We start from the raw sequence: 13042 nt of genomic DNA, 5'->3' as shown, positions 1-13042 counted from the left end.
TAAAATTGGAGCACAATTAAAGCTACCGCAGAAGATGTTGAAGGAAAATGCGCTGGGGAAATTGAATTGTTTCCATAGATTACGAGCCTTTGTAAGGGTTTGAAAACGGTAGTGCAACAATAGATGCTCTGTACTATGTTTTAATTAAAATTCATACAGTAATCTCATTTTCCGATTTTACTTTGTAAAAAAATCGCTACTGGCTTTTTATTTAGGTTGCATGAAGGCACATTAAAGGACCACATGTTTATTTTACTTTCTGTTCAGACTTTAAGGTTAAATTCAGGCTTCAGACTAAATCTGAATTTGGAGTAATAGTAAATTAAGATTTTAAAGTTCAAATACAGAGTCAGAGGTCTGAATTCCAGTTTAAATTCTGAACTATTTGTTAACGACCCCTTCTGCATGAAACGTGGAATTTTTTTAATTACAGTACAGGTGAATTAACCATTTTTTAGGCAAAAAAAATTGTGAATGGAGGTATAACAATTAAATACAAACAAAATAAATACGTGAGCAAGGGCATGGGACTAAGTTTTTGGGACGAGTGAAAATCGTATTGCGGCAATGTCTGGCAAAAGTTCAGGTGAGAGATAAACGTGTGAAAAAACTTTTTTTCCAGTCACTTTCTCACATAACCCCAAATTCATAAAAAAATTGCGGAAAAGGTTTATTGTTCATACCCCAAAAATTGATTTCATTTTAACGAGACTTGGTTAAAGTATACTTTCTTATGTCTCAAATAACTACACTTTTTTCAATATAGAAAATTGAGAGGATGAAAATTGTCCTTCAGAGATTTAATATGGTAGAGTTCCATTTCACGTCATTTTCTTTATATTTATGTATAAACAATGTCAATCATGACATTGTATTTGAAATTAATACATTAAAATTGATTCGTGTGCCGAATTGTTAATTAATGTTCATCAAAATTTTATGTCGTGGATATGATTACGTCTTAACACACAACAATTTTCCAAATTGATCGTGCAGTCATGGTTACATTATTTGTTTATTTTATGTACAAATGATAAGGTATTTCTTGGAATACTGAGATTAAGTAATTGTTGTATATAAAATTTGTATTTGTTATTAAGTTGTTCATTACTCCAAATGTGACAGTTTCGAGTTGATTTATTAAGTTTTTCCTTTATTTGTGAGAGATAAAGGTAATGGTGGGAGATAACGTGGCTCTTTAATCATAAAAGGAATTGCATTTTTAGGTTGGAATTGTTCGAATTACTTAAGAAAAATTCGTAGAACTAGGGTGTACGTACTGTATCGAGGTGTGCATTGGGTGTTATCATTTATAGTCAGTATTTATTGTGCTAGGCTTTAATGGATGTCAGAAACCTTAAATGCTCTAGGAAATTACCTCAATAAGTTTGTAAACATTGACCGGCCTCATGCCAATGAGGACCAGTGACCGCAAATTGTAGTAACAACGAGGAGGAAATAAATAAGACGGTGCAGCCACGAAGAAAAAGAAGTTTTCGTTAACAATACCAGTAGTTAAAATGTGAGAATCGTGGTTTTCTTCTAAGACAGCTCCTACATGTTTAGGAGCTAATTTTTTCCAATAATCTTGCCCAGAAGGTACGCATGTCTTTTACTATTTTTGGTACAGGAATCTCTAGAATGTACTGAACTTTATTTACCGCATATCCAAGGTATTTTAATTGAGTTCTGAAGAAATGACATTTGTTTTGATTGATAGATCATCCTGATAGTTTAACTTTATCAATTATCCTTTGAAATGCCGCAGGCGCGTTTGTTAACTCAAAGGGCATTCTTTTAAAGTGAAATAGTCTTCTTCCAGGTATTGTGAAGGCGGTCAGTTGTTGAGCAGTATCTTTTATTGGCACTTGCCAGTATGCAGAATGGATCTCAAAAAGTGACCCTTTTAACTGGTCTAGCATTGCAGAGATGTAAGGAATCGGATAGACGTCAGGCTTTGTAGCTTTATTTAATTTCCTATAGTCGACGCAGAATCTAAACGTGCCATCTTTCTTTGGTACCATTAATATTGGAGCTGACCATCCACTACTACTAGAAGGCTCGATCACATTACACTAATTCCCATACTTGTTTATTAAGATCCGGAATTATTTCCATTTCTCTCCAAAAATCCATTCCCAATATTAAGGTTTAAAGTTTATGGAATACTCGGTGTACCAGTTTTGTTTTAACTTGTAGGGCAATGGCTAGTGAAATCGAATTAAGTGATTGACTTTTCCATTGGCCATTTTGCATTGACTTGGTGTAGTATCTTCAATTTTCAAATTGAGGTGCTGTACGTATTCCCATCCTGCATGTCCTAGAATTGTGCAACCGCACCGCTATCCAGTAATCCTAAAAATGTTTTGCCTAATAGCGTAACTTTTAAATATGGACGATTGTCTCCTTGGGAATGAAGCTGTGTTGGTGTTTTTGTAGGCGATCTTGAAGTATACGCTGGGTTTTAAAATGTCTTATCGAGTTTTTGAGTATGCGAGGAAAGAGTCGACGTTTCAATTCCTCGGATGTTCGTTTCCCGCGCATTTTTTATAGGTTTAATGTTTCTCGAGGATTACCACACCTAAAACAGTGTATCTTCTTTGGTTCCCCACATTATCTGGCATGATGGCCAGGTTTGGTACAATTGCGATTTGCTGTAACCATGTTACTAACTCCTTCACGTTTTCTAAAAATTCGGTGAGACTTCCATCACCTCGAAGTACTAGTCCCATTTGTGCAGTGGCAATGTCTTGGGATAATAATTTTTATGATTCGTTTCAGTGTAGCGATGATCATTTGGATTTGTTGTGTAATTCGTATCTAGAATTGGATGAGAATGTACCTAAGCACCACTATCGACTCGTCATGTCAGGAACAAGTCCATAATAACTGTTAACAATAAAAGAATTTTCCTGAATCCTCAACCACAGTGAACTAACGCTACGAGGGAAAGCCAAAACTAAAGGGATACGGTTCTGTTAGCATTCTCAGATGCTTGGGATTTTTTTTATATATTATACCTGCACCAGAATCGCTGTTTAAAACGGCCATTAAAGAACGCCGAGCTTTAAAGGTTACTTCAAATATGACATATGAAACTATAGAATTGAAATAACAAATCTTCCCAGATCGCGTTCTGCAAATGCAAAAGATGTCTTTGTCTCCGTATTCCTTGTTGGCAGCTTTCACAAACGCACGTGGTTTAGAGTAGGTATGCTGTCAAATCTGTTCCAGTTTTGAATCACAGTATTGATTGAAGTTTTGAATGAATGTACCAAAGGGCGAAAGATTTAAATACCTTTGACATTTCCTTCATATGTGCGATGCATTTAAGGCTTTGTTTGAAAGATTTTCCTATTCATCCATATTCATTGTAATAGGCTTTTGCATTTGGATTTTTCAGGTACCAACTCTTTTTGCTTCTGCAACAAGCCACTAAATGGACGGTGTATTATTTTCTTCAACCGAAGTCATTTTATTTTCAAAAAACGCGGCGATTTTAAGCAAACATTAAGTGACGTTTCCATGGCAATCAGGGACAACATGATTTCATTTTATTTCCCTTATTCTTAAATTATATTGCAGGTACAAAAGAAAATACTATACGAAACGCGTGTATAATTGCAACGTTGCGCGTACTTTAAAGACTTGATTATACACTTGTTTCACATAAACTTCTCGCCAGGAAAGATTGCCAGTCACAGAACACTTGATCCCGGTCTACAATCTGTTTTTCTCAAGATGTGAGCGACTTCCGGGATAGTATCGTGTCAATGTTGAACAAAAAGACTTTTCGTTTAACATTGGCACAATCCTATTCCGGAAGTCGCTCGCATCTTAAGAAAAACTTATTGTAGATCGACACAAGGTGTACTGTGACCGGCAATCTTTCCTGGCGAGCGTTATATTCATCACTTACTTCGTTACAGATTCAGATTTTAAAATCATACGCAATGAGAACGTCCACTTTTAAGAGAAATTATAATTTAATGCCATTATTGCAAAGATCGAGCCGAGTCTAATGACAAAGAATTAATTAAACAATAAGAAATACCACCGCATTCATCAATTCAACTAAGAACAAAGACAAAGAAAACGATGACAATGGTTTGAACATAGAAAAAACAAGCGCAAGAGAGCAAATCTCAGAATGCCTCAGTCCCAAATCGACTGTCAACCGAGAGGATGGACGAAAATCCTTCAATCAATCAAGTGAAGAGAATTGCAAGCGTCGTAATTCGCCTTCTTTGTAACGACCTGAACTATCGCAATATTGCTTTTCAGTCCACTGCACTAGGAGGCCCAAGGCATCACGGTTGTGTTTCCAATTCATTTGATTGGTGATTTCAATAAGTTTTTTTCCTATTTTAGATGCTCGCGAAGTAATATCAATGTTCTTTGTCTTTATTATGCGCTATATGAAGCACTGTATGATCGTGAATAACCAAATTGTTTTAAGCGAGATATCTCAACTCGCATGAAAAGCAATTGCAGATAATGGCAATCGGTAAACTTTCATGTGCAATGGACTAATGGAGAGGGAGGCTCGCCAGCTAATATTTTCCATTGTTGATTTCCGTCCTGATTTCGTCTTGTAAAGTTGCAAGTAAAAAGTACTGAAAAAAAAACGTTATGATATATTCGCACGATAGTCGTAAAAACTAAATCTGTTAATGTACTAAAAACATGGCGTCAATATTCCGCTTCCATGGTAGATCTTTGTTATAGACCGGCTAATTTGCACACATACGCGTAAGTATGGATTTTTCATTTTCTTGTTCATTGGTCAGCATTACGGCCTCTCCTTTACTGCCTAACAGAGCGACCTTTATCGGGGAAAGCTCTAGAATTAGAAATTTGGATTCACGTGAAACTACTGCTGGCGAAATTTAATGATTGGATTGACGCAGAAAATTATACGAATGTTATCCTTAGGTTCGTGGTTGGCTCGATTTCCCGTCTGCATCCATGCATTTATGTAATCCATAATGGAAGTGACTCGAGACATGTAACCATTTCGAACTTCTTCCGTTAGGGATTTACAAAGTTTCACAGAAATCCGTTCGCATTCCGACGAATGTAATTTACTCTTTCTACTGTTTTATCGGCAATATTCTCCTAGCACGGCGTATTTCTCGTGTTTCAGGATACTCGACAACAGTCAAACAGGCTATTGGTGTGAGTCCTTTTAAACAGCAAGGATTCAGCAATGAAGCGGAGTGTGGAATTAAATAATGATGGTTAGCGCGGGATACGAAACACCTATAAAATTGTTCTCCCCATTTAAAGATCAAACAGGCATGCAGAAAAAAGCGGCCAATTTGGTTCCCTTCGCAAGGAACAATAGCTTGGAAACACTTGTCGTTCGAGTGATTATGACGGAACAAGCTCAATTATCCATTTCGAACTAAGCTTTCTTTCCACTAGGCCTTGGGTAGTTGACTCCACTGAAATAGTCAACTCCTCCTGTGTTATGGTCTAGTATGAAATATGTTTTCTCAAGTTTCTATTGTGGAAATGTACCGGCCGGTCCCGATTTAAACGTACCCTTATCCATATCTATTGATGAAGATATTAATAATCAGCGCAAAAAATACTGTACTGGTTTCATCAGAAATGTTGACTACTGAAAACCTACATCCCCGCCATATTATGTGTAAAATTATGAACGACGACAGAGACGTTAAGTGTAATTAAACAAATTTAATCCATAATTCACCCCTAAATATGTCGGCAAACATTACCGTGTTAGTCGCAGTCGGTTGTAATTATCACATTAAAGCCTACTAACTCGATTAAGGGATTCCGAAGCAAGTCTAGCAGGACAAATTCATAAAGACGTTTGTGACATCTTCTCCTCGTATAATAAACGCGATCAAAGGTAGATTACTCTCGGTCCAACGACTTGAAACGTTCCAAATAATTGTTTTCCTTAGCAATAAAACGTGAACATTTCTATATAGTAAACGCGGAATATTGGCGATAAAGACTCGCGCAAGGAGCAATAACAAGATTTATAAAATACCAATGCGATGTAATTTAGAGATCAAGATATCCGTAATGAGAATTTCTACCATTTACGTAGATTGTGAAATGTAATGGTTAACTTTATTGTTTTTAACATGCCGACAATACCGCGTCCATAAAACACTGATCGATCTAGTCTTTATATAAGGAAGCGAACGTGAAGGCGTATATAGGATATAGCCAAACACGGGGGACATTACAAACGCTCAAAACTTTTCGGTAGTACATGGAGAGAACATCGCATCCCACATTCCCATTTCCAACTGGCAATCCCTGATTTGAACGACAAATTTTATAAACTTGGCCAACTTGGGTCAGAAGCACTTCTTGTAAGGTAAAAGTGTAACTAACAAAATTCTGCAAGTTTGGATGGGGATTTTATAATTCCACTCGAAAACGATCCAAGCTTTTGGACCGAGGTCAACTTATCTCATTTGAGATCCGTTATTACGAAAAATCTCGATAAAGGCTTTAATTTTATGTTTTTGAGAAACTCAGCAGCCTTCACAAATTTTTAATTAACACCTGACACTCCTGGTTACGAATAGAAAAATTTGATATGAGAATTCTTATCTACGTTGTAATTTGGGCTTATGAGTAGTCTAATCGAAAAAGTACGAACTTTTTTTGAATTCTACGCCCCAAAATTAATAAGAAAAAGTGTTTTCCCGAGAAATTTTGTTGTAGTCATTTTTGGTAAAAAAGGAAGGTTATACACTGCCTTTTTTTGAGCCCCGAAAAAAAAATTGTCTCAGATCGACCGGGAAAAAAAATTTTCTTATAGAATGTGCCCTGTAGAATCCATAATTTCAAACAGTTCGAAGATTGGGCTACTAGTTCAACAGTTAAAGCCCTTTGAATTTTCTGTCGAAATTGGTTTCTAGTCTATAACTTTTGATTGAGAAGTCTAAACGAAAAAGTACGAATTGTTTTGGATTCTACGCTCCAAAATTAATAAGAAAAAGTGTTTTCCCGAGAAATTTTGGTGTAGTCGATTTTTGGTAAAAAGGAAGGTTATACACTGCCTTTTTTTGAGCCCCGAAAAAATAAAATTGTCTCAGATCGACCGGGAAAAAAAATTTTCTTATAGAATGTGGCCTGTAGAATCCAGAATTTCAAGCAGTTCCAAAGTTGGGCTACTAGATCAAAAGTTACAGCCCTTTGAATTTTCTTTCGCAATTGGTTTCTAGTCCATAACTTTTGATTGAGAAGTCTAATCGAAAAAGTACGAATTGTTTTGGATTCTACGCACCAAAATTAATAAGAAAAAGTGTTTTCCCGAGAAATTTTGGTGTAGTCAATTTTTGGTAAAAAAGGAAGGTTATACACTGCCTTTTTTTGAGCCCCGAAAAAAAATTGTCTCAGATCGACCGGGGAAAAAAATTTTCTTATAGAATGTACCCTGTAGAATCCATAATTTCAAACAGTTCGAAGATTGGGCTACTAGTTCAAAAGTTACAGCCCTTTGAATTTTCTTCCGAAATTGGTTTCTTGTCTAGGTATAACTTTTGATTGAGAAGTCTAATCGAAAAAGTACCAATTGTTTTGGATTCTACGCCCCAAAATTAATAAGAAAAAGTGTTTTCCCGAGAAATTTTGGTGTAGTCGATTTTTGGTAAAGAAGGAAGGTTATACTTTAGCTATAATCGGATATCGAATAGGGAATCAAGTGTCCTGAACTCTCGAAACAGTCGCGCAGATATTTTTTTACAACTTTTTACAAATCATTAAATTTATTGAAAATTCTTCCAGTATTTCTTATATATGCGAAGTCGTCGCACTCAAGCTTGGTATGAGACACTTTTAAAGGTTTCTCATAAAACTCTCTCTCTCTCTCTCTCAATAGAACTTTCATCTTCAATGTGAGCAGTTAAGCACTGAGTGTGGACTGGAAGCCTTCAGTGACCGAACAGGGTCGAGATCGTGGACTTCAACTCCACAGTTCGGGAGATTTTTCACATCCACGGAATTTCTGGACTTGCTGATTAATACGAAACGTGTGTTGCTGCGCCGCTGCAGCCGTAGGGGGTAACAGTGGTTAGATTCGGCTGACCCTTGTATGCGTATTTTCTGCAGGTCTGATAACGATGCCGGTTTAAATATCTTTCACTAGCAGGTACGTTATATGCAGAGAACGGCGTTCTCCAGCTTCAGAAATCATTCCGTGGCTCCAACAATTTTAATCATTTTCGCTTACCTTTTTGAAAATGAAATGTGTATACCAAAATTCAGATCTTTACCGATTAATGTTTTTATTTGTCCAAAATTGCGCTAATTTGACTGGACTAAAACTAATCGATTACATATGAACATAAATTAATCAATAAAGCTGAAATAAAAATAGGCACTTAGAGCCAGATGACAAAAATCACACACATACGTTCAATTGAAACAAGTCAAATTAAAAAAAAATCTAATTACATTAATAATACTTAATATCCGGTCAACTGCGATGCCCTTTAAATGACACACAAAGAACACCAAACCTAATTGAAGATGCTTCTGAAACTTCAACTCTTCACTTTTTCTTGATTTACACAACCTGGCTTTAATGTGATTGTAATTGTACATAGGGTTTTTTTATGGTTTAACGGGTACTTGAAGATTTGATAGAAACGCACGATAGACACAAATTTAGAATATTTCTTCGTCGCTCACTCAAATTGTAACATTCAAAAAAACGACGAGTCTTTAAACACAAACTAACTTTCTTCTATAACAAACCCTTCTAATCACAAAGACTGACTGTCCTTCAAAAATAAACTCCATTACGGCGGACTGTCATTCACTAAAACTGCGCCCACCAAAAAAATACTTCGTTTCCCACCTGCTTCGCTTATTTAAAACGTTCTCTCCTTCTACCACTTCCCGCCTTTGTGGAAAATACTGCGCGTCTTTTGAATAACTGAATACTTCTGTTCTTTTAGCACAGCGATAATAAACTCTTATCGCAATGGCCGGAGATAAACTTTTACAAATCAAAATGCCATTTTCCAAATGACTCTAACTTTTTAACACGTAATTTAAATTTACATTTACAAATAAAAACAAACAAAGCAATTATTTAAACAAAATCAAACATCAACATGTTATAAAAATAAATCAACACTGACTGCAAATACACATGTTTAATCTAAATAAGAGACTATATTTACTCCAGAGAAAAAATTAACGTTCACATCATACATGGTGGCCCATCGCTATTATAGGTGCTGATGCCAAAGAAAACTTCTGCATGACGTAGTTTACACAACACTATATATAATGTTATGTTTATATTGTTGTGTAAAACTGTAAACTACGCCTACCCCTCGGCCTACCCTAAACCCTTCGAGACCTGCAATATCGATGGGACACCCTAAATGTTCATTTCAATTCTTTTTCAAAAAAATTGGTTGTAATTTGAGATTTGACTTAAAATTTGATCACATTAGTTGAATTCGAGGTCAATTTTGCTTTGTACCAGAATTATTAGTTGTGAATTTTGTTTAAATAATAACCTTTTGTATTGTATTTATTTTTCACTTTATTACGTGTTAAAAGACCAGATTTAAACATCTGGAAATAATTTCGTAGAAGTTTGTCTCGGGTCGCGGATAAGAAGCTTTGTTATCGCGGCGAAAGCTAATTACTTTCAAGATAAGAAAACACCGGTGTAGTTTATCATTGAACGGCGCATTAATTTGCTAAGGATGTGGATGCGGAAGTTGAAAAGAAAGAGGGATTGTTTTAAATAGAGAAGACGGTGGTTAATCGTGACTCTTTTGGTGGAGGACGTCAATTGTTACTTTTGTTTGTTTTGGTGGGCGTTGAAACGTAGCCGCTTATTGTTTTCGTGACCGGAATTTTTGCTGTTATTTAAGCGTAGACAATGCGTCTTGCTAGTTGGAGAGATAGTCAGTTTTTATAATCGTAAAATTCTTATTATAAAAAAAAGATAAGAGTGCTACGAATATTAAGAGATTTAAGATGTCGTGATAAAAGTGAATGTTGTAAGTCGAATTAAAGAAGTGAAGTTTACGAAGTTGTAGTTTCCCAGTACCCATTAAAGAAAGTTTTTCCACCATCAAAGGGCCAATAATATAATTGTAACTACGAGTACAACGAAGTCATTGTCATCTAAATCGAGATCCAAGTGTAGTCAAAAAGTGAAGTTTAGAAGCATCATCAGCTTAATGCTTGTTTTATGTGTTAGTGAGTCTGTTTGTTGAAAAACGCAATTATGACCGGATGATAAAGATCAGTACAAACTTTCTTTAAATTTAATTTGTTTAATGGATCCCTTGTTACGTGGTGTTTTATTTGGCCCTAAGTGCCATCCTTTCTTTCAGTTGATTTGACTGATTGTTGTTGAATATTTTCTTTTATGTGTAAATGGTTAGTTTTCTGTTTAATCAAGTGCAAATACAAACAGTTTTCGGAAGCTACGATTGGTCATGCAGGAGCTACAGTACACTGCATAATGCAAATACTTAGGAGTCAGGATGGACAAGAAGCTAACTTGGACGCCTCACATTACCAAGGCGGTTACCAGAGCTAGCACCGCCTTAATAAGCTGTCGAAGGTAAGAACAGTCCAGAATTCGAGCAAAGATCCTTATGTTGGTACACTGATGGCTCCAAGTCGAAGGAAGAGGTGGGAATAAGCACGACAGGCGCTCTCAATGACCTTAGGACCGACTCCTACAGTATTTCAAACCGAGGTTATAACTATAACCAGGTGCGCAGAGGCAATTGGGGCGACAGGCCTACTGGGTGCGCGCATTTACATCTGCTCGGACAAATATGTACTTCTCGATGCTCTAGCAGTCTTCTCCTTGACCTACAAGCTGCTCATGGAATGCCATATAAAACTGGAAGAAATAGTCAGGCGTAACCGTGAAAGTCTAGGTGGACGAGTCAAAAAGCCAGCTCAGAAAAGAGGGGAAACGTCTATGGGAATCTGCCCCTGGACTAAGATCATTCAAGCAACGAATCAGTTTCCAGGAAACTAAAACCAGCTCGTTGCTAAGTGAACTAAAGTCATACATGGACCTGGTCACTGGACACTGCCTCCTGGGATATCATATCAACAAAATCGGGGTAGCTGAGGAATGAGGATAACACATGTCGCCTCTGCTTCGACAGCGAAACACATCTTCTGCTGGCGCGAGACTGTCTCCGGAGATCACAATACATGGGTGAACCTGCAGGTGAGGGAGTTTATCCGGAGAGGATTTTAACGAGAAACGAGGAAATGATAACTTTACGGTAAAGGTTTAAGCCGAGGACAATGTCAAAGTCGTTGCATATTATTTCAGATATGCTCCATTGTGTCGCTTGAAACAGGAAACGGAAGTTCGATACTTTGATGAATGTCTCGTGGGTTTTTATCGCTTGTAATTAAACAAAGGTTTTCGTAAAAAAATGAACAGTCCGGAATAAATACTGACACAATATACGGACTAGTGCCCCAACCGACACTATATGCACTAAATTTAAATAAATTATGTTCAAGTAAATAAAAGAGAAATGATAATAGTTTAAATAAAAATTGTTTAACGATAATAGTCATACGTGTTCGCAGGAACTGGGATAAGGAAGATAAAAGTGATTTAACCCATTGCTTTACGTAACCTCAACTATTGACATTTTAGAATAAGCAAATTTCTCATCATACCACATTCTACGAATTAAGGTCAAATTCAACAAGCAACGTTTATTATATCATACGGTTGCCACCTCCAAATTGGACTTTTACTTTTTAAAACTAATTTGTGGGTCAACGTCGCCGATGGAGACGTCGGAGGAGAGGCACGATGAGCTGTAAGTAACCGGTTAGATTGCGTTTTGAATTGAGCGATCACAGTTAATAGTTAATCTATCCGCGGTCCTCTCTTTAAATTGAAGCCGTCAATTGGATTTACTGAAAGTAATAGGGTTCGGTGACAAAACATCATTAGTCATGAAAGTCCCGCGATACGATGAGATATAATTCGATCAGGAATCGAGTTAGGTACCGATCATCAACGCGCTCAGTCAATTTGAAACTCAGAAGGGCGAGATGCGCGACATATTTTTCCAATGTTTAAATTCTATGTCGAAGAATCCGTTCCGCTTTAGCGGCACGAAGGGGATAAATTATAGGTTTTTCTATTTACATACAATTATAGATGTGACATCCTCATAATAAATTGACAGTATGGATATTGAAGTTGAAAAATGTTCTGAGGAAGCTGTATATTTCATGCAATATTGAAATTAACAGCCTATGGACCAATATTATATTGTTAATGTTTCTATGGTTTTTTGATATCTAATTTTAATTAGAGAAAAGGCGCAAGTATTATGCTGTCATGTTAATAATTTGACATATGTACTTTTTTATCAAAATACAAGAAGTGTTGAAGTGTTCCATTGCTATCCGCTACGAAAAATTGCTATTTGCTGATTATAGTAAACGTGAGTGTTGTGAGTTTCCGTTTTTGTCTTTCTTTATTTCTAATTTTGCAAAAAAGGAACGACCTAATTAAAAAACGAGGCTTTATTTAAATTATTAAATTATCTGGAAGCTGTGCGGGAATTAAACAACATTCAGCAAGCCGATGTAATTCAAATAAAAGATAGATCAGAAGCATTGCATATAGTCAAAAGTTAATTTGAAGAAATACAACGTTGATCTAATTATCGACAGACGAGGTTGAATTAGACCAGCGTTTTTCTACCTTTTTGAACACGCGACCCCTTTGCAAGTTGAAAAATTCTGGCGACCCCCTGGCACCTTAAATAAATAATGTCAATTACTTCAATTAAAGACTACGTATTTAATTTTCATTAGTTTAGGATACGAATTTTAACATTGTAAAAAAATCGTGAGAATTCTGCAACAAAGGGAAGGGGGCGCAATTTTACCTACTGATTTAAATGATGTGCTTAACTAAGTCCTTTTTTTATTTTGTAATTTTTTTAAACTGTCCGCTTTCAAGGTGGGAGGCATGTCAGTGAATGTTAATATTGTTAATGATTCTATGGTTTTT

At 36.3% G+C, this 13042-nt stretch overlaps 1 protein-coding gene across 2 annotated transcripts in view; it reads right to left on the bottom strand.

Moving 5' to 3' along the window:
- Positions 1-13042, bottom strand: part of LOC116173989 (protein kinase C, brain isozyme) — a 55168-nt gene that overhangs the window by 40367 nt on the left and 1759 nt on the right. The window lies entirely within an intron of this gene.

This window comes from Photinus pyralis, unplaced genomic scaffold, assembly GCF_008802855.1.
Source record: "Photinus pyralis isolate 1611_PpyrPB1 unplaced genomic scaffold, Ppyr1.3 Ppyr1.4_LG6, whole genome shotgun sequence".
Taxonomy (NCBI): domain Eukaryota; kingdom Metazoa; phylum Arthropoda; class Insecta; order Coleoptera; family Lampyridae; genus Photinus; species Photinus pyralis.
This window is presented reverse-complemented; position numbering and strand designations above follow the sequence as displayed.